General features: G+C 42.7%; 1 protein-coding gene across 1 annotated transcript in view; it reads left to right on the top strand.

Annotated features, from left to right (window-relative positions):
- Positions 1-1,784: 1,784 nt before the first annotated feature.
- PRPSAP2 (phosphoribosyl pyrophosphate synthetase associated protein 2) overlaps positions 1,785-27,925 on the top strand; it is a 262,142-nt gene continuing 236,001 nt past the window's right edge. The window contains exon 1 of the mRNA XM_069210108.1: positions 1,785-1,916. The gene's annotated coding sequence lies outside the window, so the exon portion shown is untranslated. The remainder of the gene's footprint in view (positions 1,917-27,925) is intronic.

The raw sequence follows: 27,925 nt of genomic DNA on the forward strand, positions 1-27,925 counted from the left end.
CTAATTCGCGTGAAGGTGTGTTTCACAACAATGAAAGCATGTTGGTATGACTGAGGAATGAGAAGTAGGAATAATAGATGATTCTTGAGATATAGAGATAAGAAATAGTTATGATGAACGATCGATTAGATGACATTAATGATGGTTGACCTTAGGGATGGTGGATAAGAAGTAAGGATGATGAATGAGAAGTGAGGATAATGGAAGAGATGTCGGATGATGGAAAAGTAGAATTGGTGAATGATGGGTTAAAAGTATGGGAAACAGATAATGCATTAGAAGTAGGAAAAATGGATGAGAAATAGAGATGATGTAAGAGAAATAGGGATGATGTAAGAGAAGTAGGAATGGTGGATGAGAAGTATGGATTATGGGTGAGGAGTATGGATTATGGATGAGAACTAAGGATTATGGATGAGAAATAGGGATTATGGGTAAAAACTAAGGATTATGGATGAGAAATAGGGATTATGGGTAAAAACTGGGGATGATGGGAAGTAGGGATTAGAAGCAGGGATGAGAAGTAAGAAATAGAGATGATGAATAAGAAGTAGAGATGATGGGTTAGAAATAGGGATGAAGCAGAAGACGGGATAATGAATGATGCATGATAAGTAGAAATGAGGAGTGAAGAATGAGTATGTCCTAAAATTGAAGCTATACATTTGGCATGTATGCTTCATAAAATGTAACGCGACACTTTCTTTCCATCCACAGCATTTTCTTTTTAAAAGGATGAAGTCGGTGTGAACGCGCCTGGCGTTTGCTGGAACTGAACTACGGTGGCAGTACCGACCATCATACTCTTGTTCAAGCTGGTTTATAGCAGAATTCCAAATGAACCTAGCAATCTCTAATAGCGTTGACTTAATTACAATAAAAGCAAAAATAACTTTCCAGTACAAACTCGCCGGGGGTGCAATATTAGTCCGCGAATATAAAAATACTGATAAACTGAGCGTGATTACTTTTATTTAGGGTCGATATCTGCGTGTGCCAAATCACACAGAACTAGACTTAAAATGCCAAAAGAAATTCGGAAATGTGTCAGCATTTCCAATTGATTTAACTGGTGTGTAAAAAGGTGCGTGGCGCCCAGATAATGAGCTCGACCTGCGGGGGTGCAGCGGCCATTCGAAGACTCGTTCGCCAACTTGTGAAGGATTGTCAAGGAGACTTTCGTAGCGAGGACCAAACCTCAGCGGCCTCGGGGCGCAGGTGCCAGCATTCAGTCACAGACCAAGGGTGCGGTACAGGGAAGGGCCACGGGAGGAAAGCCGTTATCGCCCTGTGAGTCGGACGGCATTCAAAGGCAGATGGCGCCACAGAAGCTAGTATGGGGCGGAGTCCAGGGTGACCAAAAGGCCCAGCTCAGGAGACTCAAGTCACCACCATCGATCCCATTCACACTGGTTGTGGTGACCACCCAGCCGCTTTAGGCGCAGTATCCGACTCAATTTGATGCCGTCTCAAAAACCTATCACTCGAGAGTCGGACTCCCACTCTCTGACACAGAACAGAAGCTCGTACGTGCAGCAGGTACAACGCAAGGCCGCCCACTTTCCAGAAAACCACTAAGGCCAATGAACAACCACTAAACGTTGCTTCAGCCAATCAGCTGGCCGCACCACAGTCTTCGCAGTTCTACAACCTATGGAAAATAGAAAGGAACCCTATTAGCCAATCCTATGATAAGAGTTCTTCGGACGAATGCAAGGTCATTACACTTTACTATCGCGCCATCTAATATGTTTTCAGCCGTCTGATTGGTTATGAGCTCCTGAGACACTCGCACGCCGGCCCTGCTTGCCGTAATTACAAGAAAGAAGACGTCCGTTACGGGAGTAAATAGCGGATCACTGATTTTCTTAAATAACTGGCCCTTCAGAGGCATTCTGGATTGCTGGCCACCCGAGGTAAGCCTAGAAAGGAGAATAGCAGTTAAAGGGAAATAGGCCGAGTTGGTTGGTGCCACGACAAGAAAAGGATTGGTGGCTGGGATTGTAATAGTGATAATTCTTTTATTCTGTGGTCCATCTGATGTATTACGGGTTTTTTCGTCTTTTCTTGGTACGCTAGCTGTACATGTTTTTTTGGTGTTTCAATTCTTCCGCCCTTGACAGCGGAAGATGGCCCCAGCACGTGGATCCTTAGAAATAAACAGAAGTCTGTCTTTAAACTAGGTACCAGTTCCGCCTAATTTGTTCATGTGATTTCAGTGCTCTTCAAGCAGACATGCTGCCTCTTATGTATTCATCACATTAATTAACTGTGAACTTTAATAGTAAAATTGTTTTTTTTGTATAATTTACTTTGATACACTTTTTAATACCGATCTCTTGTTAATATAGTGAAGGTAAAATTCAGAGCGGCTTCTGCCCTGAGTTCCCACGATGGCTTAGCCGGCTGTGCTCTGTCATTGATGGGTGCTATCGCAAACCTAAGCACTTCGGTTTCTATAAATATTTTGCGTTATGATTTCCATCAGGGGGCAGCAGCTGCACCTGTTTGTAAAAGGACTCCGTCCCCGCAGCCTGACTGGAAGGGCGCACACATGAGACTTAAAGAATATATAAGTCATAAAAGGCAACAGGAGCGGAACATAGTTCTTGGCTATAAATCTATTGAAGGCAAACCATAGATTGGTCACAGCGGCCCAGAGCCCCACCCTAACGTGGCACCGATCGCTGCATTTAATGCATTATTTTGTGTGACAGTTGTTTGCCACTGAAGGGGCGGAAGAGTCTGCTTCAAAAATATCCACGACTTTCAACTCCTGTAAGGTGACCTTCATGTATACATTTTGTATGCAGGTGACCGACCTAACCGCCCACACGCTTCAGAAACACTTGAATGCTGGTTGTTAAGGGAGACCTAGGTAGTGATTTTTTTGGAGTGTAGAGAGGATCCCATGCTGGCATATATCTTCCTTTTACTGCAGTAAATATAAGGTTGATTGTTACATTAGACGAATTTAGCAAAGGGTAGATTTTGAAGTTTGACTATGTTTAGTGAAAAATAAAACGCAACAATTAAAACAACTATAGGAATGGTAGCGTGTTATATGCTCTTTAGAATTCAAAACTGCGTTCGATTCATGATTGGATACGTCTTTACATTCATTAAATTATTTGTTTCTGTGTGTAAGAATATGATGATCAGTTTAAGGGACTATGTATCCTCGTGTGTGTGTCATCTGCAGACGAAATGCAGTAAATTACATGCGTTGACAAAGTTGTACTCCTGTCAATGGTACTGGGTTTATCTGCCCAGGGAGCGACAGAATGGGTTAATATCGCCGTGCATGAAACTCGTGACCGGCATTGTTTTATTCGGGAACTGCGTTGAACTCTCTTGACCCCAAGTTCTGGAAATAAGGCCACCCCAAGTTAACCAAGGTGCAATCCTCTTTGCGACTGTTTTTTATTTGTCTGCTTCATTCTGGTCCAGCAGTTCCTTCCATACCATGTGTTTTTGTATCGGCTGGTTCAGCACATTGGTTTCAACTGGTCATTGCTTTTTCCTTTCACTGGAAAATGGAATGATTTGCCAGTGATGCCACATTGTAGTCAGGTGGTAAAGCCAGGCCAAGAACTTTGGTCTCCTTGACCCGTATTTGGAATCTCTGCACTTCCAGTACGGTAGAGATTACTTCGTTACTGTTGACTGGCCAGTTCAACTGTTTACTGTAATTTCTTGAATTATGCACTCTTGATCTTACCACACTTTTCAGCTCACCAGAATGCTGATTTTATTTTTTTTGTCCTTGCAGTGGATGGTTGTTTTTGGCATTTGCCCGTAGCCTCATCTTAATTTATTTCTGTCTGCCACAGTGTGCACATGGACTTGGTCACAGTAATATAATTTTCCTCACCATAGTCCTGCTTCTGTATTATGTTGCAGAGCTCATTAGTGTGTATTCTCACCTCTTTATTTCAGTTCCTCCTAGTAAGTCAGCTATTTTGACTGTATGTTTTTTTGATTTTCCTTTATTTCCTAAGGGACCAATGCCTTTTGACCAGGATCAACGTTGATCAGGTTGGGCTGTTAAGCGGAGTCCCTCCTCTTCTTAGCTGGTGTGTGGTGACTACTTCTTTGTCTCACTCAAGTTTTTTCAGCAGGCTGAAACTAAGAAGGCGCCTTTTCCCCTCCCACTGTTGGGCTGATATTTGTCTGCATGATGGTTTGAGGGCGTGCAAGTGCTGTTTGCAAAATACGGTTTTAGTGTGCGTATAAACAGAGTATTCTGGAGCTCTTCTTGTTGCAGGTGTATTTTTGTATTGCTAAAATAACAGCGTCTGTGAAAGTACATAGTGATCTGACCAGAGTTCAAGGTAGGCAGACCTTTTGTACAGGTTAAAGGCAATGTTTTAGTGATTACGTTTTGTGCAAAGTCGTAAATTACTTCTCTTGCCCTTAAAATGTTTTGGATGCTTGTGATACTGTGACAGCAGCTCTGGATTTAAGAGTTTGAAGAGCTGCAGAAGGTTTTTAGTTGCTTCTCTGGTCGTTTTATAGGCATTCTTTGGAACAAGTTATCCCATATAATTTTAGTGTATTTACAGGTTTATGCAAGAGTAATGGCATTTACGCGGCTTTGCAATAGCCCGCTTTGGCATCCACTCTCCGTAAGGAGGCCCCTAATCAGGAGGTTTAAATTATTAAAATTACTCTGACGGTTTTCAGATTGTTCATCTGAATAGGTTTGTCAGTGATGGCAGGTAATGTCTTTGCAATTCTAGGTAGGTGCATATATTTGGACACCACCTACCCAGGCCTGGTGATATAAATGACCTACTTCTTCAAGCTTTAAAGAATGCGTTGCCATGTAGCTGCTGCACGTTTTTCAGTTGTGAAATTTGTGATAATGAAAAACTGAAATTAAGGTGCAATCTACTTAGTTTTTAGCTTTTTTTTCCCAAGGTCCTTAAAGGCAGTGCATACTTTGTAATGTCATATTTATTTTCACACCTTGCACTGGTGCAGAAGATTATTTGTTTCCCACCAGATGCAACCGATGAATGTTGTTCAAAGTGTTTCTGCTTTGAAAATGAAATGAAGCTGCGAAACTAGCTGGCTCAGCGAGCTGAACATCAGTGTCGGAGATCTGTGCATAACCTGTTGTTCGTAAGTTTTTAAATACTGTGTGTCAACCCAAATTAAACTGATTAAAGGAAAGTATTGAGTTGGATGAATACGGGAGAGTTAATTTCAACTTGGAAAGACAGTTTGGTGGTGGCTGTATTGTCCTACTCGCTATTATTTCTTACACAAAAGAACAATAAATATATATATATATATATATATATATATATATATATATTTTTTTTTTGTCTATTCTGTGTGACTCAAATCATTACAAACAGTCGCAGCTTGCTTAGTAACTGCATTGAGCTCTGTGAATGATTGACGACCACTGATCATATCGTAGGGGATACCTGTGAATGTCTTGCTTCAAATGTGAAAGTTGTGCAGTGTGGTCTTCCAACATAGAATACTGGAGGGGGGTGGCTAGAGGAACTCTCTGGGTCCCAGACTAGACTCGAAATGGCTTGCAAGTGTAATATAACCCTGGCCCCATATTAAAGTAATCTCGCCCCCTTTTTACTCGTATGCACCCAAATACGGCATGGGTGATGGACAGTTCCGGGGCCACACTTCCCTAGTATTTAACATATCTTTAATCTCGTGTATCACCGAAAGCCGTTGCCCACTGCATACAGTTGTTTTCAATCTACGAAGTAGCCACAATGTAACATAGCGTCCTACCTGCCATCACTGCCGGGTAGGTAGCTTAATCCTTACCATGCAAGGCTTACCTTTCAAGAGAATAACCCCCACCCCCCCAAAAAAAAAAAAAAAGCATTTGAACTGTTGAGCTCACCTTCTGTCTAAGACTTGCCTCGGCCCGATCACTTACTGTAGTCCCGTAGCGCTGGAGAGATAATCTTTAATGTTGGGTACAAAGTGCTGCATTGGGCTTTAAGGATGTTAGTGCCCACGGGGACTATTCACAATCGGACGATGGCTTGTGTGTAACTGTTACCAGTCAGTAACGCCATGATTAAGGAAGACCTATCTTCGTGTTAATATTCGTATTGTGTTATTTTGTGTTTGAAGTGGGGTCAAAAACCTCCTGTAATTACAAGCCGACATAACATTCGAATGAATACACAATGGCTTGCTGTTTAAATTGATTTCTAGGCTGTCATGTTATAGCAAAACATTCAGCATATTACTTGCAGGAAGCCAGAAAGCAAGTGTGCCAAAATACACAAACCGTGTTAAATGGTAGCAGGATGGGTTCAGCCACATGCTTTGTTGCATCATTGCTCATATTTTTCGCACAGATTGGTTCAAGGTTATCTGGAAGGACGTGGACGTTGGTGCCAGGAAATGAGACAACAATACTTGTTTTTGTCTGGAGAAAGTACTTTCAGCACTCCATTGCAATAAACATATATATTGTGGATTTGTTATAATAATCTTGTGAGTTGAAGGATTGTCTTTCAGCATGGGCTGGTGCAGTGATGGTTAAATACTGTCTGGATATTTTGATGTTAGATGTCAAATGCCCGTGACACATCCTTTAAGGGAGCACACCATATTACTTGGGTAAAAAAGGAAACTTGTGGTACAGTGGTGTAAAAATAAACCTGGACTGGCTGGAGCCGTGCTCGTCTTCTAAATGCAACTCTAGTATGTCACTGTTAGGGAGTGCGGTTGAGTGATTAACCTGGCTTGAAGTAAGCATTCTTGTAAAGCAGACATGAACCTGTCTATAGTTACATTTGTGTATTTCGAATCGCCAACATGGTAACTGTTCCTACACACTTAGTGACTCTAAACTCTCCGAACTCTTTCAGCTTAGCTAGATCCAGAAAATACTTCGTTTTCTACAACTGGATGCATCTTGTGCTAACTGCCAAGTTAACCCTCTTTGTCCATTTCCCACCTCACACAGTACCTATCATATCCACTCAGTCCTGGGTTTTACCAAGTCTTTTTTCCACCACTTCTTTAACTCCGGCGTTCAGAAGGTCTTTCTTTGTAGCCCCTTTTCAGTGTTTGGCTGTTCTGTTATGTTCTCCCTGCCAAAAAAGTGCCAATAAAAAGCATCTCAATTCACTAAGAGCTTGCTCCATGGTTTGCAGGATTCTCAAATCCAGGTGAACTATTCCTGGGCAAGCCTTCACAAGGCTTGTGCCCTATCCTGTGAAATGACCCTGCAAAAGTGGATGTCGCTTCTGCACTTAATAAACTGATCCTCGCCCCACCTGTGTAGCAGCCCCCATATTACGGGAAGCGAGTCTTGCTTCAGACACTTAACAAATACATAAACGGAAAGTGCTTCACAGACTACACGTGCAGTGCCACAGTGCATGAGATAAGAAAAAAGAAAAGGTGATAGACTGAATGCTAAACAATGCAAACATTCATCCTCAGACACAAAGATCTGAGTTTAATCCATTGTTTTATTTTGCCCACTACGCCACCCCAGTTTGGACCCAGCCATATTTAAATCAGTCTTAATCCTGTTCCCCATGGGAACAGTCAAGCCCGAACTGCCAGGCCAGGTCCTCCCTCAACCGGAATCAAGCATCCTGGGACCGGTTTCGGGGTATCAGCCAGGCTAGCTTGAATCATGTGGTGTAGTGAGCATGAAACCCACGTCTGGGCATATCCTTCCCCCTTAGGGCAACAAAAGCAAAAAGAACAGATGATGGATGTAATGCTGAACAATGCAAACATACACCCTAGTTAGAGATTCGGGTTTAATCGACCATTTTGTTTTGCCCATCACGTCACCTCAGTTTGGACGCAGCCATATGCAAATAAGTCTTGACCCCGTTCCCCATGTTAACAGTAAATGAGATGGCATGCAAAAGTGTATCTACTGCCTACTGTTTCACTTATTGATTCTTAAGACACCCATCTGCAGTCTTTCCCACTGGAGATCTGGGAACCTGCTGCTGGTTATGCATTAGATCACTGATTGCAAAGCTAAAGTCATATATAATGATAAATCGCTCTAGGAACTGTAATCCACGCTGTTCGTTAGCAAGTGGTCCAAATAATCAGTGGAAAAAGTCTACTTTATGTTCCTAATGTACTGCAGTCAAGCAGAGCCTTTCTCGTATGTATACGTGTCTGTGTATTAAATATATTTATATAATAATTTTCAGCAGGACAGCATCGGAAAGAAGCTGTGCAGCATGGCTAAAAGTTTAAAAAATAAATACAAATAAAATTAAATGATGTGACTGTTATTTTGTAGGCACATATTTGCCAAAATAACGATGGACTAGTTTGTGTCTTGGGTAATTGGCTTCATTTACCATGATGCATTGGGGCTGACTGCATGCTGGAGCGTGAGGAAGGGTGCTCCCTTTCTGTTTTTCCTGTTTATGAAGGCTCCCATGAGCCAACGAGCTGACGAGCTCTGGTTGAGCTCCTTCGTGCCAGTGAGTGGTACAGAAACCTGAGAGGACTTTTGGCAGCATTTACAGCCACCCTACAGACAAAGCTGCTCTCTGCTGATGAACGGCTGAACCCAAAAACACGTGTCCAGAGATTTACAGCACTTGCTGCACCAACAAAAGTAAAAAAAACTACAGTTTACTTTATGGATATAAAACGAACTTCAACTTAATTTATCATGATGCATTGGAGCTGACTGCATGCTGGAGTGTGAGGCAGGGTGCTCCCTTTCTGGTTTTCCTATACTTGAAAATGTATTGATTGTAGCCCTACACAAGAGGGCTCAAAGTTTTCGTAAAAGTAAGGAGACTCTAACGAGTGTATGTTTGCGTGAAGCTTCGTGCAGAGTTGATTAGAGGGGACTTGCAGAAGCTAAGTTATAACCTGAAGTGGGGGGTGCGACCCTTTAGCTGTGTGCTCTTTGAAAGGATTAGTGTTCTATATTTTGAAAATTTGTCAGAGTGAAGTTAAATTTGAAAAGGTGCACTTTTACCTATTGCTGATCTGCACGTATTTCATATGATATAAGCTGTTGTATTGTTGAGGTTCATGTATTGACCTTTCTCGCATTTCGGAGAAAAAAGGTGACCTAGTCAGTGTACATTGAGATCATGTAAGCTATAGGGCATATAATTTTTTTTTATTTTTTTGTGTTAATTTTAGCAGCTTTGGTTAAAGAGGTAGAATTGTTAGATTTCAGAAAGACATGGAGAGGGAGTCTCCGTAGATAAGAGAGATATTCGGGCCAGACCTGAAAATAATAGTGCATGGAGGCAATGCTTTGGTCCTCGATGCTAGTAGAGAAGGGAATGACAGAGAAAAGGTTGATCAACAAATAGAGCACAGTGATAGTGCACACTGCTTTTTGAAGTTGAATTTGTAGACCGATTTAAAACTGCACAAGCCCTTTTTTTTTTTTTTTTTTCTTCTTTTAAAAGCATGTGTTGTAATCAAGTAACACATTCAAAACCGGGACATGTTGTTGATGAAGCAACTGCACAAAATGCCAGAGACTCACATTAGTCCATGGAACTGAAAGAAGCTCAGGTGCGTAGGTATTGAAAATAAACAAATACTTTAGTGCAAGCTAATCATTTACATTCTTTAATAAAAAAAAAACATGTCAAAGACTGTTTTAGTAAATTATTTTGTGTTGGTATAAATACAAAATACTTTGTGTGATAATACAGGCCCCCTATCTATTGATGATCTGCTTAACACACAAACAAGGAAGTACCTTATTCACCTTGTCTCTTGTTTTCCGCACAATTGATGCAACAAAATGGGCAATATGTTCTTCATCCGGCAAATGTATTGTGTCTTGAAGAGTTGGAATACCAAGGGTCTTGATTCTGCTTAAGACTGCCAAGCATCCGTTCAAAGGAGACTTCACTATGTCTGTGTAAATTCAGCCATGATGGTACAGGTTTGTAGCAGGCCCTTGTCTGCTGTTGGATACTGATTATCTGGCTATCTGTGGCATTTTACATGGGCACCCTTTGCAGCACCAACTTATGGAAATCAGATCTTCAACATAACAGAGCAATGACCGTAGAAAGGGTGTGTAATGCTGAAGATGAGTCAAAACTGACCATAATCCAGAAGTCAACTGGCAGTACATCCATATTGGAGCAAACAAACAATGGACAGATGAGTACCCACCCGCAGCCACTATTACTCTAATCCACCCCACTTGCAACAGAATGAACTGGATCTGTAGTGAATTAATTTGTCTTCTGCAGTTGCTCCATTGTCCACAGCAAAACCTGCCAGAATTACCTTTCCAATCCTCACACACTATCATCCGCCAAAAGTTCCTTGATATCTGATCTACTTGAGGAAGAAGAGATGGCTCATCTTAATAATAACAGGTGTATTGAAACTGTTCCCACTGGCTTGGAAAAGTTAGCACTTCTTCCGTACAAAAGTGACGGAATTGAAGAAACTACTAGAGGGATGGAAATGGTGGTCTTCAACATAAATGCTCAAACCCTGAAAGGTAATTGCTCCTTGCTAAAACTCTTTCAACGAGGTAACATTGTGGTTCTCACCAACCCAAACTATCCTTTTATGAGAGCTATGATCAATCAGAAAATGTAATTTAGTTCCTTCTTCCTTGATGAAATCACAAATCCAGCTGTATCCCTCTCCCCTTTGCAAAATCCTGTTGAATGATGATTTCAGATTCCTGGACAGTATTATTCAAGCTTGAGAAGTGGTCAACTGCATGTGAGTCTTTGGATTTGCCGAGCTAACCTAGAAAACAAATTCACAGTCTGTCATAATACATTGTCTTGAATTATCAGACATTAGGCTCCTGCTATTGTCTCAGGGGAATTTGCAGATAGTATGTGTATATACCTCAAAGAGCGACGTTAGTTGGTTCCGGTTTCATGCAGAGACCCAGCTGAGATACATCTAGCCTCACCTCCATCTGAGGCACTTCTGGAACTGTTTATAGCTATCCTGTATGCCAGCCTTTCCTAAGGCTCTAAATGCAATAGCTTCAGTGGGCTTAACCAAAACCATTTGCCATGATGAACAGGAAGTGGCTTGGCCTAGAACTAGAGGAGATGGAACACACTGGCATGCCACCTGGAATGTACTTGTAAAATCCCCCTCAGCTGATACGGCCTAGTGCAGATTGAACTTGAATAGATAACAGAGAATGTAGAAGGTCCACTTGCTGCACAAATGTTTGAGCATCAAATTAAACTGACGGGCAGTTCAGAAATGTTGGTTAGTTTCTGTGAAGTTACATGTCTATGAAACAACTTCTGTACACTCTGATCTGCTCCCTCCCCTTCCTCTTCCAATGCCAAAGAATTCTTGTCCTTACTCAAGGCAAGTATAAATTAAATATTGGACACCATATGGGCAAATCCTGAACAGTCCTGACTTCATCTTGGTTCTCCAGCTTCTGAGGCCTTCACAATGATGAACCTCCTCCAATTTCTGCTTGCTTAAAGGATATTGCAACCATTCTTTTGACAGAACAGTGTTTAGCTGTGAGAGATGAGGACAATGTTGGCAGCTTGGCTCTGCACATTTCTGAGCTGATGAGTCAGTTCTTTGGGGAGGGATTAAGTCTGAATGACTTCGTATATGCCATGAAAACCGTTTGTTTATATAAAATGGTAAACTTATCTCAAAGCGGTAAACTAGCCTCCATGTTTTAAGCAAGATAATGGAGAGTGGCGTTGTGTGTTTGCTTCAACACCATCTGGAAGCAATAACATGTTCCTTGACTTCCAGAAGAAGTTCTGGTAACATTACGAGTTCTTCTGCTGTAGGTTAAAAGGTTTTGATCGATAGCAATAATTGGTCTGTACTAAAGCAGGGATACTAAATCATCTAAGCTGATTTTTTTTAAAAACTTGATGTGGGTATATTTCCTAAATGCTACCAAACACAGTTTCAGACAGGAGAGTGGTTAGATATTCTGCTCACACCTTTTGGTTCATAGTATCTTGACTGGGTAGATTGTCTGATAATCGTATGCATATTATATTATTGCTAAAAAGATATTCTCTCTAGAGCAAACATGTGTTTTGTTTATGGTTATGTCCTCACCTTTCAACAATTGGAGACCATGCTGAAAGAGTCATAGTACACCTTATATCTCTTTCTGCTCTGCTACATTGGTCTAGTGAGATTTATTCTTTTAATTACATTTTATCAAAATGCTGGAAAATGTGAGATTGTATAAATTAACTAAAGGGTTGCTCTGGTTCTGGCTGTAAACTTGTTTAGATAGGTCTACATGTAGCTACTACCTTCAGTCTTTGTGGACCCATAACATTATATTATAATTCAAAGTGGAAATGCGGTTGGGGCCTTCAATTTAATTGTGGTACAGGCCAATAGATGCATCTCTCTTAATAAGAATGTATTGTTGTGGAGCAGAGTGGCGTCTTTGATTGCTTTTCTCTTGTGACTGGAGATGATAATTACTTTCTTTTAAACAGTGTGGCAGAGGGTTGAAGGAAACACTCAGGTCTGCTTAGTTGCCAATCTAAAGAAGATGTAGGTATTAGGACAATATGAAGTAGAGGACTGTTTGAAATTAATCTATGTTGTCTTTCTCAAGTCAATGAAGTCTTTATTCGATATTTCATCATAAAAGACATGCTACACGTCATAATACTTATAAAATTAACAGTGCTAACAATTAAAACAATAAATACAATATTTCATAAAAGCTACTAATGCTTCATTTGTTAAATTTTTTAACAAATTAAAAAAGGAAGTACATTACTTTAAAAACTCAGTTCTAATGTTCAAGATATTTTACTTATCTAAAACATGTAACTGTTTTAGTAGTTCAGAACGCATTATCCATGCCCACCCCAGGAATTTGGCCACCCCTATTGCTATAGTAGGTGAAAGATCAGTTTTAAGGATCCTACAAGCAGTCTCGGCCGATTGTGTGCCCAGACTTTTGCATAGGGGTACCAACCACTTCTTCCTTGGGGCAGCATATAATGGACAGACAAAGAACAAATGGCTCACATTTTCCCGCATTTCAGTACACAATGGGCATTTATCTGGGCCTCCAATGCCCCAGGTTGAGGTTAAACACCTTAATGGTATTGAGCCCACTCTAACTTGGTGATATAATTTGCGGTCCATAGGTTTTGTAATAACATCCCAATACATTTCAATTGCAGAGACATCTTTCACGTGTACAAATGTTGTTGTAAGGGAACTACCTATAAGGGATGAGTGTCTTATGCCTACCACCCATTCCCAATATAGTTGTTTCAGCTCTTTTTTTGAAGGAAAAGTAGCTGAGTCTGGGTTGTGCCAAAGGGCACCTAGACCCATGGCACAAAGGGTGGTTCTAACACCCTTAAACCAACCAATCTTATCGTATCCTAGGGTGTCCCTTACCTCGAGACATGCTTTCGCATATAATAACAGCTCTGGGGTAGACCACAACCTCCGCCAGAAGGCCAAGGGCCGAAATCTGGCTTGATCTTCCACCGGTTGGAGCCCAAGGTCATAAAGGAGCGGGATGCGTGGGGATGACCTCGGAAGACCAACCGCCCCTCTTGTAAATCTGTTTTGGGCCAGCATCAGTCGGTCCAGATTGCTATAACCCCAAAGCTCTGCCCCATACAAAACTGAGGGAAGAATTTTTGACCCATAGATTTCCATAAGTGGGGACATCGGGCGGGTAAATGATCTTTTATATTCCTTAAGAAGGGCACGGCCCAATTGAACATGTTTAAGTGCTTGAATATCAATCTGGGGTTTCCAACTAAAATTATCACTAAAATGCACACCCAGATATGTAAATACATTAGTTTGCTCAAGAATAGCACCATCCATTTTAACCCTTGCCACAGTTTGTGTTCGACCTCTTAGTACCATGAATTTTGTTTTAGAAACATTTACTTCTAGCTCATGCTCGTCACAAAATAACTCAAATCTGAGTAGGGCCTGCTGAAGCCCTTGCCTTGTCTTAGATAATAACAAGGTATCATCCGCGAACATGAGCAATGGTACTTTCATTCCCGCTATCTGGGGAGCATCCGTGGGATGTGTTGCAAAATATTTGGTAACCCCGTTAATAAACAGGGAAAACAAAGTGGGAGCCAGGACACATCCTTGTCTAACACCTTTCAAAACATGGAACCTGTCTGTAACCTCGCCAGGCTTACCCCAGCGGACTTGGGCATAAGTGTATGCATGAAGATTCATTAAGAGTCGCACTAGAGCCCTGGGCATTCCCTGTTCCAGTATGCAATCCCATAATTTAGTCCTAGGAACCAAGTCGAATGCAGATCTTAGATCCACAAAAGCTGCATACAACTTGCCCTTACCCAAAAAAACTGTTTTCCAATATAAAAGGGCAAAACGAAAGGCTTGATCAAGGGTGCTTACATGAGGTCTAAAACCCGCCTGCAACGGAGTCAAAATATCTGAGTCTGTTATCCATTCCTGTATCCTCCCTAAAATGAGGCGCGCTATGATATTTTGGATCGCATCAATAAGGCTGATAGGCCGGTAATTTGAGGGTACTGAGCGATCGCCTTTCTTGTATATAGGAAGGATTTCTGCCCCATACCATGAGTCAGGAATTTTAGCGCCTGCTGCAACTGCATTCACCAGGTGGAGTATATAAGGTACCTACAGGTCCTGGTCTTCCAAAAAAATGTCAGCTGGAATACCATCTGGGCCAGGGGCCCTCCCTTTGGGAATGTTTTGCAGGCAATTAATGACTTCAGTAACTGAGAAAATTAACGACTCGACGGGCTCAAGACAGTAGGGTATAGTCACTTCTACTGTATGACACTTAAACTGATCCTCAAATTTTTTTACCCACTGATGATTAGAGACAGATGCTGGACTATAGTGGGCGTCCTGCGAGATACCCCATTTTATGAGGTACCAAAACTGTTGCATATTGCGTTTACCACAGGCTTCTGACAGCATAAGCCAGCGTTCCTCGTCCCACTTTTGTTTTGCTTTGCGTTTTGCCTCATTATAGAGTTTTCTACAAGATCTAATCTGGCTATGATTTTTGTTTTTAATAGCCTCAAAGAGAACTCTTTTTGTCTTGCTACACTCTGAATCAAACCAGGTAGTGGATGAGTATTTCTTGGTCCTAGGTTGTTTAGGAATAAATTTGATGAACAACTTTTTAAGTTCCTGAAACAAGTCAGAATGGGTACGTATAAGTTCGCTGTTAATCTCGTCCTGTGAGCCACAATTGTTTAAAAGCTCCACAGAACTAGACACTAAGGTTCTTATCACCCTGCGGGCCCCAGCGTCCACAGCTATTTTGGGCCAGCGTACCCTGCGCGTATCATTGCTCACAATGACCTCTTTTTCTATTATATTAGGACCACTGCCCTCAGACCTCTGAAAGCTGGAATCCCTTAAGGTCAAAACCAGCGGGTCATGATCGCTCTCTGGGCGTTCCGTAACTAACATATCAACAACTGCAAACCACTGCCTCACATCGACCGAAATATAGTCGATACGACTACTGTGTCTGCCGTTGTTGAACATATGCCTGCCCTTCCTATCTGACTTGACCCTTCCGTTAACAGCTCTTAGACCCATATCCAGGCATAGCCCCTTGATATAGGTGGCTGAGCTCGACCACTTAGCAATCGGAGGTATCTCGAGTTGGGGAATACCCCAGGATAGATCCTCATCCTCGGTGAGCGGGCCGTCCTCAATACCCAAAGGCTCAAAACAAGTATTAAAATCCCCCATCACAATCTTGTGGCCATCGGTCGTTGTTCCTGATAGAATGTCATCCAACAGGAGGAGGGTCGGAGAAACCCTTCCTCCCTGGAGGCCCCTGACATAAATATTAACCAACAGGATGTTTGTACCTTGGTTGGATTTTATCTTTAAGGCAATTATGTCTGGACTATCAATTGTCACTTCAACTCTTACACCCGCACTTTGGCGGACCCAAATTGTAAGACCTCCAACAGGACGCCCTTTCTGGCCTCTAATTGCTGGCTTGCTAAAGTTCAGATACCCCACCCGAAATATCGGTGTGATAGCCCAAGTTTCCTGGAATGCAATTATATCGCCCTGATCTATGAAGTCCCTCCAATCAGGAATACACTGGCTGGACTCCAGACCGGCTATATTCCAGGATATATACCTTGATAACATATCAACAGGCTCAGCTAAAGCAGAGGGTGAGTCCGTACTAAAATTGGGTAATACAGACAATGTACCAACAGGGGGTAGTGTCAGGATTATTACTTTGATCTGTGGCAATAGCCTTCCAACTTATATCTTCTATGTGGGGAGATTTCAATAAAGTTAAATTAATTAATTCTTCTCTACCGATGAGTCAATCATTCTCATCTAGGCAGGATAACGGCCCATATCTCCCGGCAGTAATCAAGGGTTCAATGCTTTCTGGTGCGAACCAACCCCTGGGAGGATTAATGACATTTTTGTTAATCTGGGTAGGCACCTTCGCCTCGGGATACACCGTAGGATAAAAATCTAGTAGTTCCCACGTGACTATTGGTCCATCTGCAAGTTGCGGGCACCAGCCTCTCAAAAATGGGACCACATTAATACTCCTGAAATTAACTATTACCAGATCACCTGGGATATCTTTAATCATGTGGCCAAGCCAACCCACCCTTCTCACATTTAAGATTTTACCATCAATGGTAGGGGGGAGGGGTCTATTCTTAGTAAGCCAGAAGGCTACTTTGTTTTTTAAATCATTGTAACCTTCTTTTTTACCTGAACTGAGTTCTGGGACTCCTGACAATATACATACAAATGGAGTGGCCTCCGGTGGGAGATCAATCCTAACATTATAATTATTATTGTGCTCTCTTGCTTCCTTATGGACTCGAGTTGGTTGAGGCCTACCCTCTAGGGACCCTCGAATCACTTCGGGTTCCCTAGGTATAGTGGGCTCCGCCTCCAAACTTGTTTCGTTACATGGGGCTTTATGTCTTAAACTGCTGCCCGCGAGTATTGCCTGCTCAACACAATTTCCAGATGGTAAATCTAGAGGTACCGTTAGTACATCTGCTGGTGTCGATGTTGCTTGTACCCTCAGACTATGAACCTCTTGGGTAAGTACTTCAATTTTCAGCAATAATGTGCTAAAAATTTCAGCCATTTTTGTCGCTAACTTATCCTCTAATGTTGCCAGTATATTTTCTATATACTGCCTGTTATGACAGCAACCCACTGGCTTATCAGATCCCCCGTCTAAACCTTTTGTTTTAATAGTATGGGTTTTTGCTTCGAGGGGCTTTTGAGAATTGCTGACCTTCCCCACTCCTCTTTTGCCCAACGACTTTCTGCAAGCCCTAACTGCTCTTGCTGGTTGGGGGGGGAGTCACTGCCATAACCACGGGGCTAAATGGGCTCTCGCCAATTATATCCGTTGAGTCTAAGGGATTAGAATGTATCTGTGCCTCAGTTAATATCATATCCTTGTCAGTGTTGACGCCCAGATCCTCAAAAGTAGACACTATATGTGGGGAGGAACTAGGGTGTGTCTGAACGGGGGAACCTCCTTTCCCTAGGGAGACTGCGATCGCTATTAATCTTTTTAACCACCTTAACCAGGTAGTTATCAAGCATAGTAGCCCCTAGATTTTGGGCGGAGTTATTACAGTTAGCCATCATAGGTTGGTTGCAGTAAGAACCACCAGCTATAATTCAGCAATACAACACACAAAACCGCGTAATCAAGATGTAATACAGCTAATTTACAGTTTAGGCAGAGTCCCGTGCCCAGTCCAGTCTCTTCAGGCCTCAGAGGGCCACAGAGGGCCCGCCCTTTAACCGGCGCCGCCCGTGCGCGCCTCGCGGTGCGTGGTACCTTGTTGCAATTTAAGGGCCCGGGCCCGGGGGGGCGTAACAGCACTTTCGCGCCACTTGGCGCACAGGAAACCCAGAGGATTCTGGGTATTGTAGTCCTCCCAGCGTGTTTTAGCAGGCAGCCTACAACGGCGGCGGTCCGAACCGGCAGCCCTGTGTCCTGCAGGGGTGTGCGGCTGGTTGTCTCCGGTGCCCGGGGTCTGCCTCTTGCGCCCGGGGTATGGTGTCCGGGGTCAGTCTCTGATGTGGGTCCTGTCTCGGGTGCTCGGGGTCAGTCTCTGGTACCCGATCTCTCTCTCTGGTGCCCGGGGTCAGTCTCTGCGGTCTCTCTCTGGTACCCGAGGTCAGATTGTGGTGCCTGGAGGTCAGTCTCTGGTGGCCGGGGTCAGTCTCTGATGCCCTGTGGCCGGGGTCAGTCTCCAGGGCCTCTCTCTGGTGCCCTGTGGCCGGGGTCAGTCTCTGGCGCCCTGGGTCAGTCTGTGGTGAGGGGTCAGTCTCCGGGACCTCTCTCTGGTGCCACAGTCGGTCTCCGGTGCTCGGGTCGCTGGCTCCTCGGGTCCCTCTAGGTGATGGAGTGTGTGATGGGGTCTAATATGGCACCCTTGGGTCCGTGGAAGTCTGCGGGTCAGCGGTCTCTCCGGAGGCGCTCTCGGCACTCCTCCAAGGGTCTCAGTCCGCCCGGGAGACGACAGGGCGTCGGAGGGGCCTACCACGAGGAGTCCGGGGGTCCCCCGAGGTTTCTGCGTCGTCCCTTAGCCTGTCTCTGGGTCCTGAGGGGCCTCTGCCTCTCCCGGGCTCGCCCCTCGACCGCTCTCAGTGCCCTCAGTGACCCCGGGGTCCCCCCCCGCCGATCTCTGTGTCCCCCGGGGTTGTCCCTCAGCCTGTCTCAGGGCCCCCCGCGGTCACCCCTCAGCTGTCTCCGGGCCCCTGGTGTCGTCCCTCGGCGCTCTCCCGCAGGCCCGGGCGTGTGACGCAGCAGAGGTGCGCGGGAGGGTCGCGCTGCTGCTGCTGCTGCTGCTGCTGCTGCTTCTTCTTCTTCTTCCTCCCGGTGACGATGAGGTGGCTCGTCGGGTGCCGCCGGGCCTGCGCTGGCTGCTGGGGAGGTGCTGGGCTTCCACTCAAGCCAGTTGCTGGAGCTAGAAGGAGCCTGCAGGACCTCCACAGACCCCGGAGAGGGAGAAGATCTCAGTCCCAGGCCTGAGGGGGTCTCCGGCCTCAGAAGATGAAGGTCTCCGCGCAGACACAAGATCCTCACACCCCTAGAGCTGCCGGAAATGTTGTCTTTCTAGTTCAAATAGAAGCAGACTACTTTGAAAACAAACTTTTATCCTATGTGGTGTTGTCCTTCTTCCACCATTAAGCAAGAAAAACATTTTAGCCACAGACACCCACAGCTTAGGTGAACGGATCTACTACAATATTGAAGTAGCTACTTTGAGAAGTTTATTACACTCTCCCTTTCTCTGTCTGTCCAAAAATGGCACCCATGGTGAAAGGCTACTGATCAGTAATTGCCCAGAAATCCTTGAGTCAGCGGTGGTAGTTTTTGTCATGTCAATGCATAGTTAATTACGATTGATTACTTGCTTTATAGTGTTTTGAATGTACCATATGTTGAAATGAGGAGCTTCATCCCTATCAATTTCCATGGGTTCTCTGATCTTCATGTGTACCATTGTGTTACAGGGTATTTATGTGAACTGCCCGTTTTAGACTACAATGATTTTGTTATTGCATGTTAGTCAGGTTTCTAATCCAGTTTTCCAAGCTTTCACTTGATTAGTTTTGGGTTACCTTTTGTGTACAGTATGCCTAGGATTGAACTATGTCCGTTAGTTTAACAAGATTTGTTTGGATCATCTTGAATGTTTCTGTTTGTACTGCCATGTACTGGAGGAGAAAGCAAATGTTTATCAAGTCCCTATAACATTCTGATAACTAAAAAGAAAAGTCAACAAGGGCAAATCTTTTATTTGTAAATTTGCAGCAACCAACATGTCGATTGCTCGTGAAGCTATGTTTTGGTGCCTTATAAGGTAGGAAATGGTCATCTGCAGTGTAGGGTGATGAAAGTTATGGTGTTCATTTGAGGAGCATCCCTTGTGAGAACTAAAGGAGCTTGTCTTTCACTGTGGGCAAAGCTTGGTTCTCCTATCATAACTGCCTAATATGTAGCTCGAGATTAGCTCAACGATCGGTTTTTGGTATTAATTGTTCGCCTTTCTCAATTCTCCTTTACTTGCAGCTACCACCCTTTATAACATCTCACTGTGTACTTGGATTCTACAGCTGAGCAGAGCTACTTGTTTTCTGGAGTTGTACAGTACAAGCTATGTATTCATTTAAATAACCTAACCAGAGGCTCTTCTGGACTGTGGTTCATAGTTGCACTCCTGTGACCTTCATATTGGTTGCAAATTGCACCATGCTGTGAACCATTCTGAAAACGTCCCCCAGAAAATTACATTTCTTGGAACTCTGGTCTTGGGCATCGTACAGGAAGGGCTATGTCTCTGTTTAATACATAGGTGTATGCACACTGAAAGCCTTTTAGAGCTCTATGGGTAAAGGTAAGTCCACACACTCAGTGAAAGGGTTGTTGGAGCGCAGCTTCTTGAACACTCTATTGCAGTGGTTCTAAAGCTTTTGACCTATATGGACCATCACTTAATCATTACTGGAACCCGGGGCCCTCACTGAATCATTATTTGAACTCGAGGACTCCTAACTATCATTGCTGAAGTTAGGAACCCCAGCCTAAGAATTTTCAATGGTTTGAACTGCAAAATGACACACAAAATTACAGAAACAGGCATTCATCAAATAAATACACAGAAAATGCAATATTGTATTTACTTCACAAACAAATGAACAAAAAAAAATCAACATTTTAACAGGAAAGCTGGAGCTTTTCTAAATTCAGTTGACACCACTCATCGTCCATTCTATATTCCATTTGATTCCTCCACAAATCAATCTGAGGATACTAAGTTAATTTTTAGCCTCCAATTTCAAATTCCTTTCAGTTTACAGGAAGTTTTAAAGATGTCAGTGGCTCATTTAACTTCTTTATATACTCTTTATTAACCTGTTAAACCTGTTTTACTAAGCAGTCATGAACCCCCCTGAGTAGACTTTGCGGACCCCCAGGGGTCCCCTGATCACAGGTCAAGAAATGCTGCTCTACATGAATCTGTCCTCCTTTAAGGACAGATAGATAATCAGGGAGAATTGTGTGACCCAAGAACACAGGTGAGAAGCTTGGCTTGAAAGGCTTCAGGCACCAGTTTAGACAGATTTAAAGCTCAAGGCCTGTGCAAACTCTTTAGTTCGCAATAGAAAAGTAAACTGAGTATACTCCTCTCATTTATTGTACTCTGATTCCATTTTATTCTCAGGTGATGGGGTTTGTGGAGAGGGATGTGGCTGTGCATCAAGCTTCAGCTAGTACATTTGTCCTCCTCAGGGCATAACAGAGAGACTGCTTTGTTCTTAGGTCACTGCACTCTGCCTGAGTTCATCAAGTCCTATCTGCTTGTTGTTCTAGAACTTTCATCAGCTTGCACTCCTGTCAATCACTGCTCGCTACTTAACATGCTGAAATAACTACTAGGTTTTGCGGGAACAGTTACAACCTGTTTTACCCCTTCTCTCAAGCCACTCCTAGGCACTCAAAATAGGGATTTATCTATCCAACAAAGCCAGGCATTCACAAAAGGATCAGTTCTATCAATTTGTTTAACTACTACTTGAAGATACATGTGAGTGATATCCGGATCTAAATTAAGGTCTTCTCCCTGAACAACATCTTCCTGCTCTTGAACACCCCGATCAGAAATGAATGTCTGACCATCACCTAAAAAATGACACCAAACCCAATAAAAACTAAATTCCTACTAACATTTCCCAAAAAATGCAGCCTAGAGGATTGCTTCTTATCTTTGGAGTTTTAAGCCGGCTATTTTGGAGAAAGCCAAATCTCTTGAATCCTTACTTGACAACTGGACAAATCTATATTGCCACACCTCCAAGATATCAAGAATGCACAATATTAGCCTCCTCTAATTGGGGCATTGGGTACCTTCCACAAACAGGATCTAAAGTCTCTAGCCCAGTCTTTCCAGATTAGAATACGGAAACTGTCTTCCCAGCAGACTCCCAAATAGGAGGACCTGGCCTGGCAGTTCAGGCTGGGCTGTTCGCAGGGGAACAGGGTTAATACTGATTTGCATATGGCTGGATCCAAACTAGGGTGACTTGGCGAGCAAAATAACGATTGATTAAACACTGATATGCGACTCTGGATGAGTGCTTGAAAAGTTTCAATACTCCGTCCATCATTTTATTTTGTTTTGTGATGTTGCCTTGCGCACCCTGAGTGGCTAGGTTATGCCCAGACGTGGCTCCCTTGCTCGCTGCGCCACTGGATTCAAGCTAGCCTGGCTGATGAGGGGTGATACTCTGAAACCGTTCCCATGATGCTTGGTTCTTGTCCGAGGAGGACCCGGCCTGCCAGTTCAGGCTGGATGTTTCCCATGGGAACAGGGTCAAGACTGATTTGGATATGGCTGGGTCCAAACTGGGGTGATGATGTGAGCAAAATAACTGGATTAAACGCAGATCTGTGACTGTGGTTGAGGGTTTGAAACGTTTCAGCACTCAGTCCATCATTTTATTTTGTTTTGTGATGTTCCCAAATATCTACCTCCAGAGGTGCCCAGCCGGTGTCGAGGAATGCAGAATCCGTCCTCCTACACACTCTCACATTCAAGAAGAATGGTAGATGAAGAAATAATTCTCTGGCACTACAACTGTGATGTGAAACTCACTTCCATCGATCACAGTAACCCTTCTCTTTCTCCCTTTAAAAAAGAAACTAAAAAACGTCCTTTTCAAAAGACACTTTCGTAATGGCTATCACAGTCTCTATCCCCTAATTTCCACTGCCTCTTCAGGACTGTTTAGTTCTCCAGTTTACCTTTTCTTATGTTTGAATATGATTTTACCTGTATGCTGAGTATATGGTTCCAACTCCTAGTCTCTAGTAAAGCACTTTAATGTCCGTTGGCCTGGTTCACGCTATAGAAAACTGCAAATATTAATCAAAATAAATCACGTCGGCAGCAGCCAAAACCTTCCTGGGTGGTTCCACGTTTACTGCTTTAATTTAAGTTTGTCTTTGAAACGGATTTGGCCAGCTGCTGGATTACTGTGAGAACTTCATCTGGTGCGGGGTACATTCCTTCCCTACAGAGCCTTTCCCCAGGAAAACTGAATCAACTTTCATGTTTCTGTTCTTGCTTGCTTAAATTGGAGGTAGTGTAATCCTAAATAAACTGGCATTGTCCCACATTTCTGCTACATAGTGAAATAAAAGTGAGGTGTAGCTTCACACAAAGAATGTCTTGCAGTTGACCAATTAAGTCTTACTTGTTTAATTGTTTCGCTGTTCTCCGTAGTCTGCAGCCTTCCATCTCGTCAAAGACTATGTCTACATGGCAAGGCAGTCATGAGTGTGATTATGGAAGTCTTTGAGCGGTCCATCCAATCCCAGTGGAAGCCAAAGAATAATTCTGATTTACACATTGGAAATAGAAATGGCTTAATAATGGTGTGATTGTTTAACTAAACTCCCATATGTCACCTATTAGTATTATTTGTGTTGCGTGGCTTAGGAGTGTAAGTATCCGCACATAAAAACACTTCATATTTAACACGCTTGATACCTGTATTTCTTGGATTTAATGGTACATACATTCTCATTTTCCACTACTTAGAAATACTCAAATGGCCATGCTCTTGTTGGTGCACACAAATAATGAGATTGCTGGTGTTTGTTTAATTGGGTGACTGACACTTTCTTTGCACCATTTTGTGCTGCATACAGTTCCCAAAGGGTTGTGGTTCCCTATGTGCTATTGACGTTGGGATGACATGATCCAACTATCTTGAAGATTGCCTTGTGTGGCATGCAAGACGCTCCATAGCATCAACCCTTAAGCTGTTCCGAGACAATAGATCTCTGTGCCTGCTACTGTTATGCTGGGGACAGTCTTAAATCGACCGCTTTGAAAAAAGAAAAACAAACAGGCATTTGCAATGCATTGGGTCTCACGTTTGCTCGAGTTAGAGCTATTAGCGTTGTAAATTCCTAGCTGGACTTTTCTTGCCACATAAGTTGAAAATTAAAAGTAAAACAGTTGACATAAGCAAGTCCATTCAAAGCACCACTGCCGCTGTGAGGGTGAGAGTTATTGTCTCCCTGCGTGAATGTGTACAAAGGATTGCAGCTGGGATGAATGGCAAACCGAAACTCGAGGAGGGGCCGTCCCATGCTGTAACAGGAGAAAGCGTGACGTAGTGTGATGGCCAACAAAAATGTTCACTTAGTGAAATTGCCTGGTAGGGAACTGAGCACACACAAGAGGGGCATTTCACAAAATTCACCAATAGAAGTGAAGCATTTAAGACATCAAAGAATGAATAGAAGTAGTGCTTGTGGTTAAAAGCCCATAGAGGGATTACAACAGGCCAGAGTGCTTGTGCCCTGGACCCTAACAACAAAAAAGTAAAATCATTAATGCCATTCTTCGGTCAGTGACAACATTTTTAAATTGCTGCTTGATTTATAAGCTGCACTCACTCATGTCTTGGGGATTGCCCTCTGTAGAAGGTCAGCCTTAAAGAATGACAGTGTGTACATTATTAAGAAACAACACATTGCCTATGAGCTTGTGCAGATGCTTAACTAGGTTCTTGTCCTGCAGCCAAAAATCAGGCAAAGACAATTGTTTGTGGTTTTAATTATTCATCTGAGAGAAAAAAAAGATAACAAAATCCCTCTGCTTGCATGCTAGGTCTGCTTAATGTCTGCTGTCTGACCGTAACATAATTGGTGACAAAGCGTTCTCTTTGCAGCATAAAGTGAACATTAGCTTTCAATCTGTCCGTCCCCATACGTGCATTTTAAGAATAGTTTGAAAATGCTGTTGGAGCCCTTTTAATTTTATTGGCATATTACGTCAAAGGTTAAGCTTCCGAGAGTGGGTCGGTTTTTAACTAGAAGCTTTATAGACATAGAGAACCGTGCAGTACAAAATTGAAGCGGTTTCTGGGTTCAAATACAGAAAACGGTTCGGTGGAAACGGATCAGGCAAAGATTGGAAGTAACAGGAGACAGGACAACGATGAGCTATCTGCAGTTTTTGCTGCACTCTGCCAACTCATTCATCGTTCTGTAACGAGGGCTGACTACATGATGGCAAGGGTGTGGAATTTAATAAAATATCTTCTTGTCCATGGCAGAGTTTGCTTCATAAGGCTACTTGTCTTGCAAAAAAATCGGGGGCCATGTAGTGCAATGACAAATTATGGCAGCAAATATGTAAGTGCTCTGATAATAGGCTCTCGGATTATGCCAGGGCTAAGCTATTGCAGGGCTTGAATAGGGCAATTTCAAGCCCTACTGTAACAATTTAATTATTTTGCCAACTTTCCTCAGACCTTCGTACTGGGGCTGTAGGAAGCAGTAAGCAATAGTTCCAGGGCTGGAATGCCTTTGAGTCTGTGCAGACCTACTAAAATGCATGATTTAAGGATTTTCATCAATTCTCCTCTAATTGTTTTCCATACCTCGAAAGATTGGAAATTCATTCCTGACAAGGGCAAAAGAAGAATTTCTTCCAGGGTTAGGAAAAAAGTGGTCGGAGGGAAAGTGAACTTGAAAATGCTCTATAGATTTTTGCATGAGCAAATCTGCACATCCATATTTGCTTTTGTTAAACAAATACAGTTCACAAATGTTCTAGGAGTATGATTTCCTGGTCTACTTCTGTAAATTCTTGTGAGTTCATGAAATCCACTAATGCAAAGACACATACATACCATGGGTGCACTTTTGTGACTTTCTTTAAGAATTGGGCCCCCAATTAGTTATGGCGCTAACCAAGCCATAAAAAAAAAAAAATCTGTTTCTCTCTCTCTCTATATCCATCTGTCTGCTGGCTTTACTGGGAGTGATAGAATTCTGCTCTTCCAGAAGGAGCATATTGGCACACAAAGTAGTTTTGTTCAGAGGCAGGAACTACTGTGTGGCAATATGTGCTTTTTGACACCAAAATGTTTTTTTGTTTTTTTGCCAATGTTTAACACCTCCCACAACAATAAAGAGTTACAAAAGTCATATCAAACAAGACATGCGTTAACAACCAAAAGACTGACCACCAATGTCTGATCAGTTAGCTTGACCAGTTTATTTTCATGTTTCTCACAATCGTGATGAAAATGGTTATACTGATTTTTCCATTATGAATGTTTTTTGGAAATACTAGGATGCATCAACACAGTTTACTAAATGATGCTTAAAAGAAATAGTACCTAAAAATTCACAGTAATTTAGCAAAACCTGTTTTTCCTTTTTGGGTTTTTTTCTGAACACTTTATTTTGAAAGCAAAGAATCATCAATCTCGCTTACAAGCTTCTGCAAATATTTGCATGTAATTGGAGAGCATTCTGGAAGCATTATATGTAGACTCATATTGTTAAACTTTTCAAATGTGTGTGTGTGTGTACACGTTTTACTGGAAACACGGTCAGTAGTGCAGTGTGACCTTAGAATGTTTATTTAGATTGCTCACCTTAATAATAAAGGCTTTGCATTAAGGAACAATAAATAAAAGTTCGTACAGCATTAACATATGGACACAAATATTACCTCAACTGCAGACAGTTTCCTTCCCTGTAAACTGGCAACTCAAGGGTTTGTGCTGCAGGGGATTGGGCCTACTTGTCCCAAGGACCAAATAACTATGAACATTTGTTGTCCTGTACCCCAAATATTATATCCTGGGTGTCCCTCTATAGGAATTCCACACCCCAGGATGGACAGACTAATCAAGCTATACCAGACTCCTATCATTTGTGGTGCATGTGAAAGCACTGGGATATATGGAAAGTGATACAGAAGCTTGCACATGAATGCCAATATAATTTTGGGCTGACTTTCACCAGTAACCGTGATATTGATCACTGTATTACTGGCTATTTGAGACAATTTGTTTTCCAGTAAAGTGCACCATTGTCTATCTTAGAGAAGAGAAAAGATTTTGCTCTGTCGGTCAAAACATGCACTCCATCCCAAATCTTTGATGTTGAAGAATGCACTCCTCTGCTGCAAGTAGTGATTAAAACGACCACTGATCTTGTTGAAAAGTTGGCCATCTCCTGTTATCACCTCGGATGTGCCAGCACAGCACACCTAAAGCCTTTCAGAACTACAGCATATAACCTAGGTTAGAAATATTTGTAGTTATATCCTGCGCAATTAGTGTTTATTAATTATTACACTGCTTTGAGTGACAGAATGCCAGCACAAATACTAAACAGAAATCCCAAACAAATAAATCAATAAAATAAAACTAAAATCTAATCAAATCGTGGCAATAATTCGTTTTAAAAGGTTCAAATAGGATTGTTGGGGAGAGAGAGAGAAGAACTTTCCTTTGAGACTCTGCTTCTAAAATAATTGAAGAAATTGGGTTAATTTCTCATTACATTCAGACTACCAAATCAGCCATGGATTACTCCCTGACTTAAAAGCAACCTTTGACATTTTCCCGTTTATAGTAGAGAAATTCAGCTCATGATATATGCCTAACTAACCTAACCACTATGTTCTGCCTGCTGCAGATAGTCGCCTTTCATTGTGCATGTGGTCAAGACTCTTGCATGTCTCCGGTCTCCACCCTTGGCCCACACTTATTTGGACCCCATGACCTTGAGGGCTGCTGTTCTGGCTTTTTCTATGCTTGCCCCATGGTCTTAGCTGATGCAGGCTGATAGGAGTGTTCCTTCGTATTGTATCTCTAAATTTCCTGATCTTGTAAAGAGAATTGGACAGGCTTTGGTGTGGAGAGCAAGACTGGATCAGTAGCAGTGCTGATTGTGAGTAATGTGTTGAGCTTATGAAATCCCATTCAAGCTCAGCTATGGAACAAACCTGTATTGGGTTTACATTCTGAGAATTGGTAGTTTGGGGAAAATGGGTGTGGAGGGGCACTACTTCTCAGAGGAAAGCATCTGGAAAATGCTTAAGTACTTGTGCTGTGTGTC

The sequence above is a fragment of the Pleurodeles waltl genome, chromosome 10 (genome assembly GCF_031143425.1).
Source record: "Pleurodeles waltl isolate 20211129_DDA chromosome 10, aPleWal1.hap1.20221129, whole genome shotgun sequence".
Classification (NCBI taxonomy): Eukaryota; Metazoa; Chordata; class Amphibia; order Caudata; family Salamandridae; genus Pleurodeles; species Pleurodeles waltl.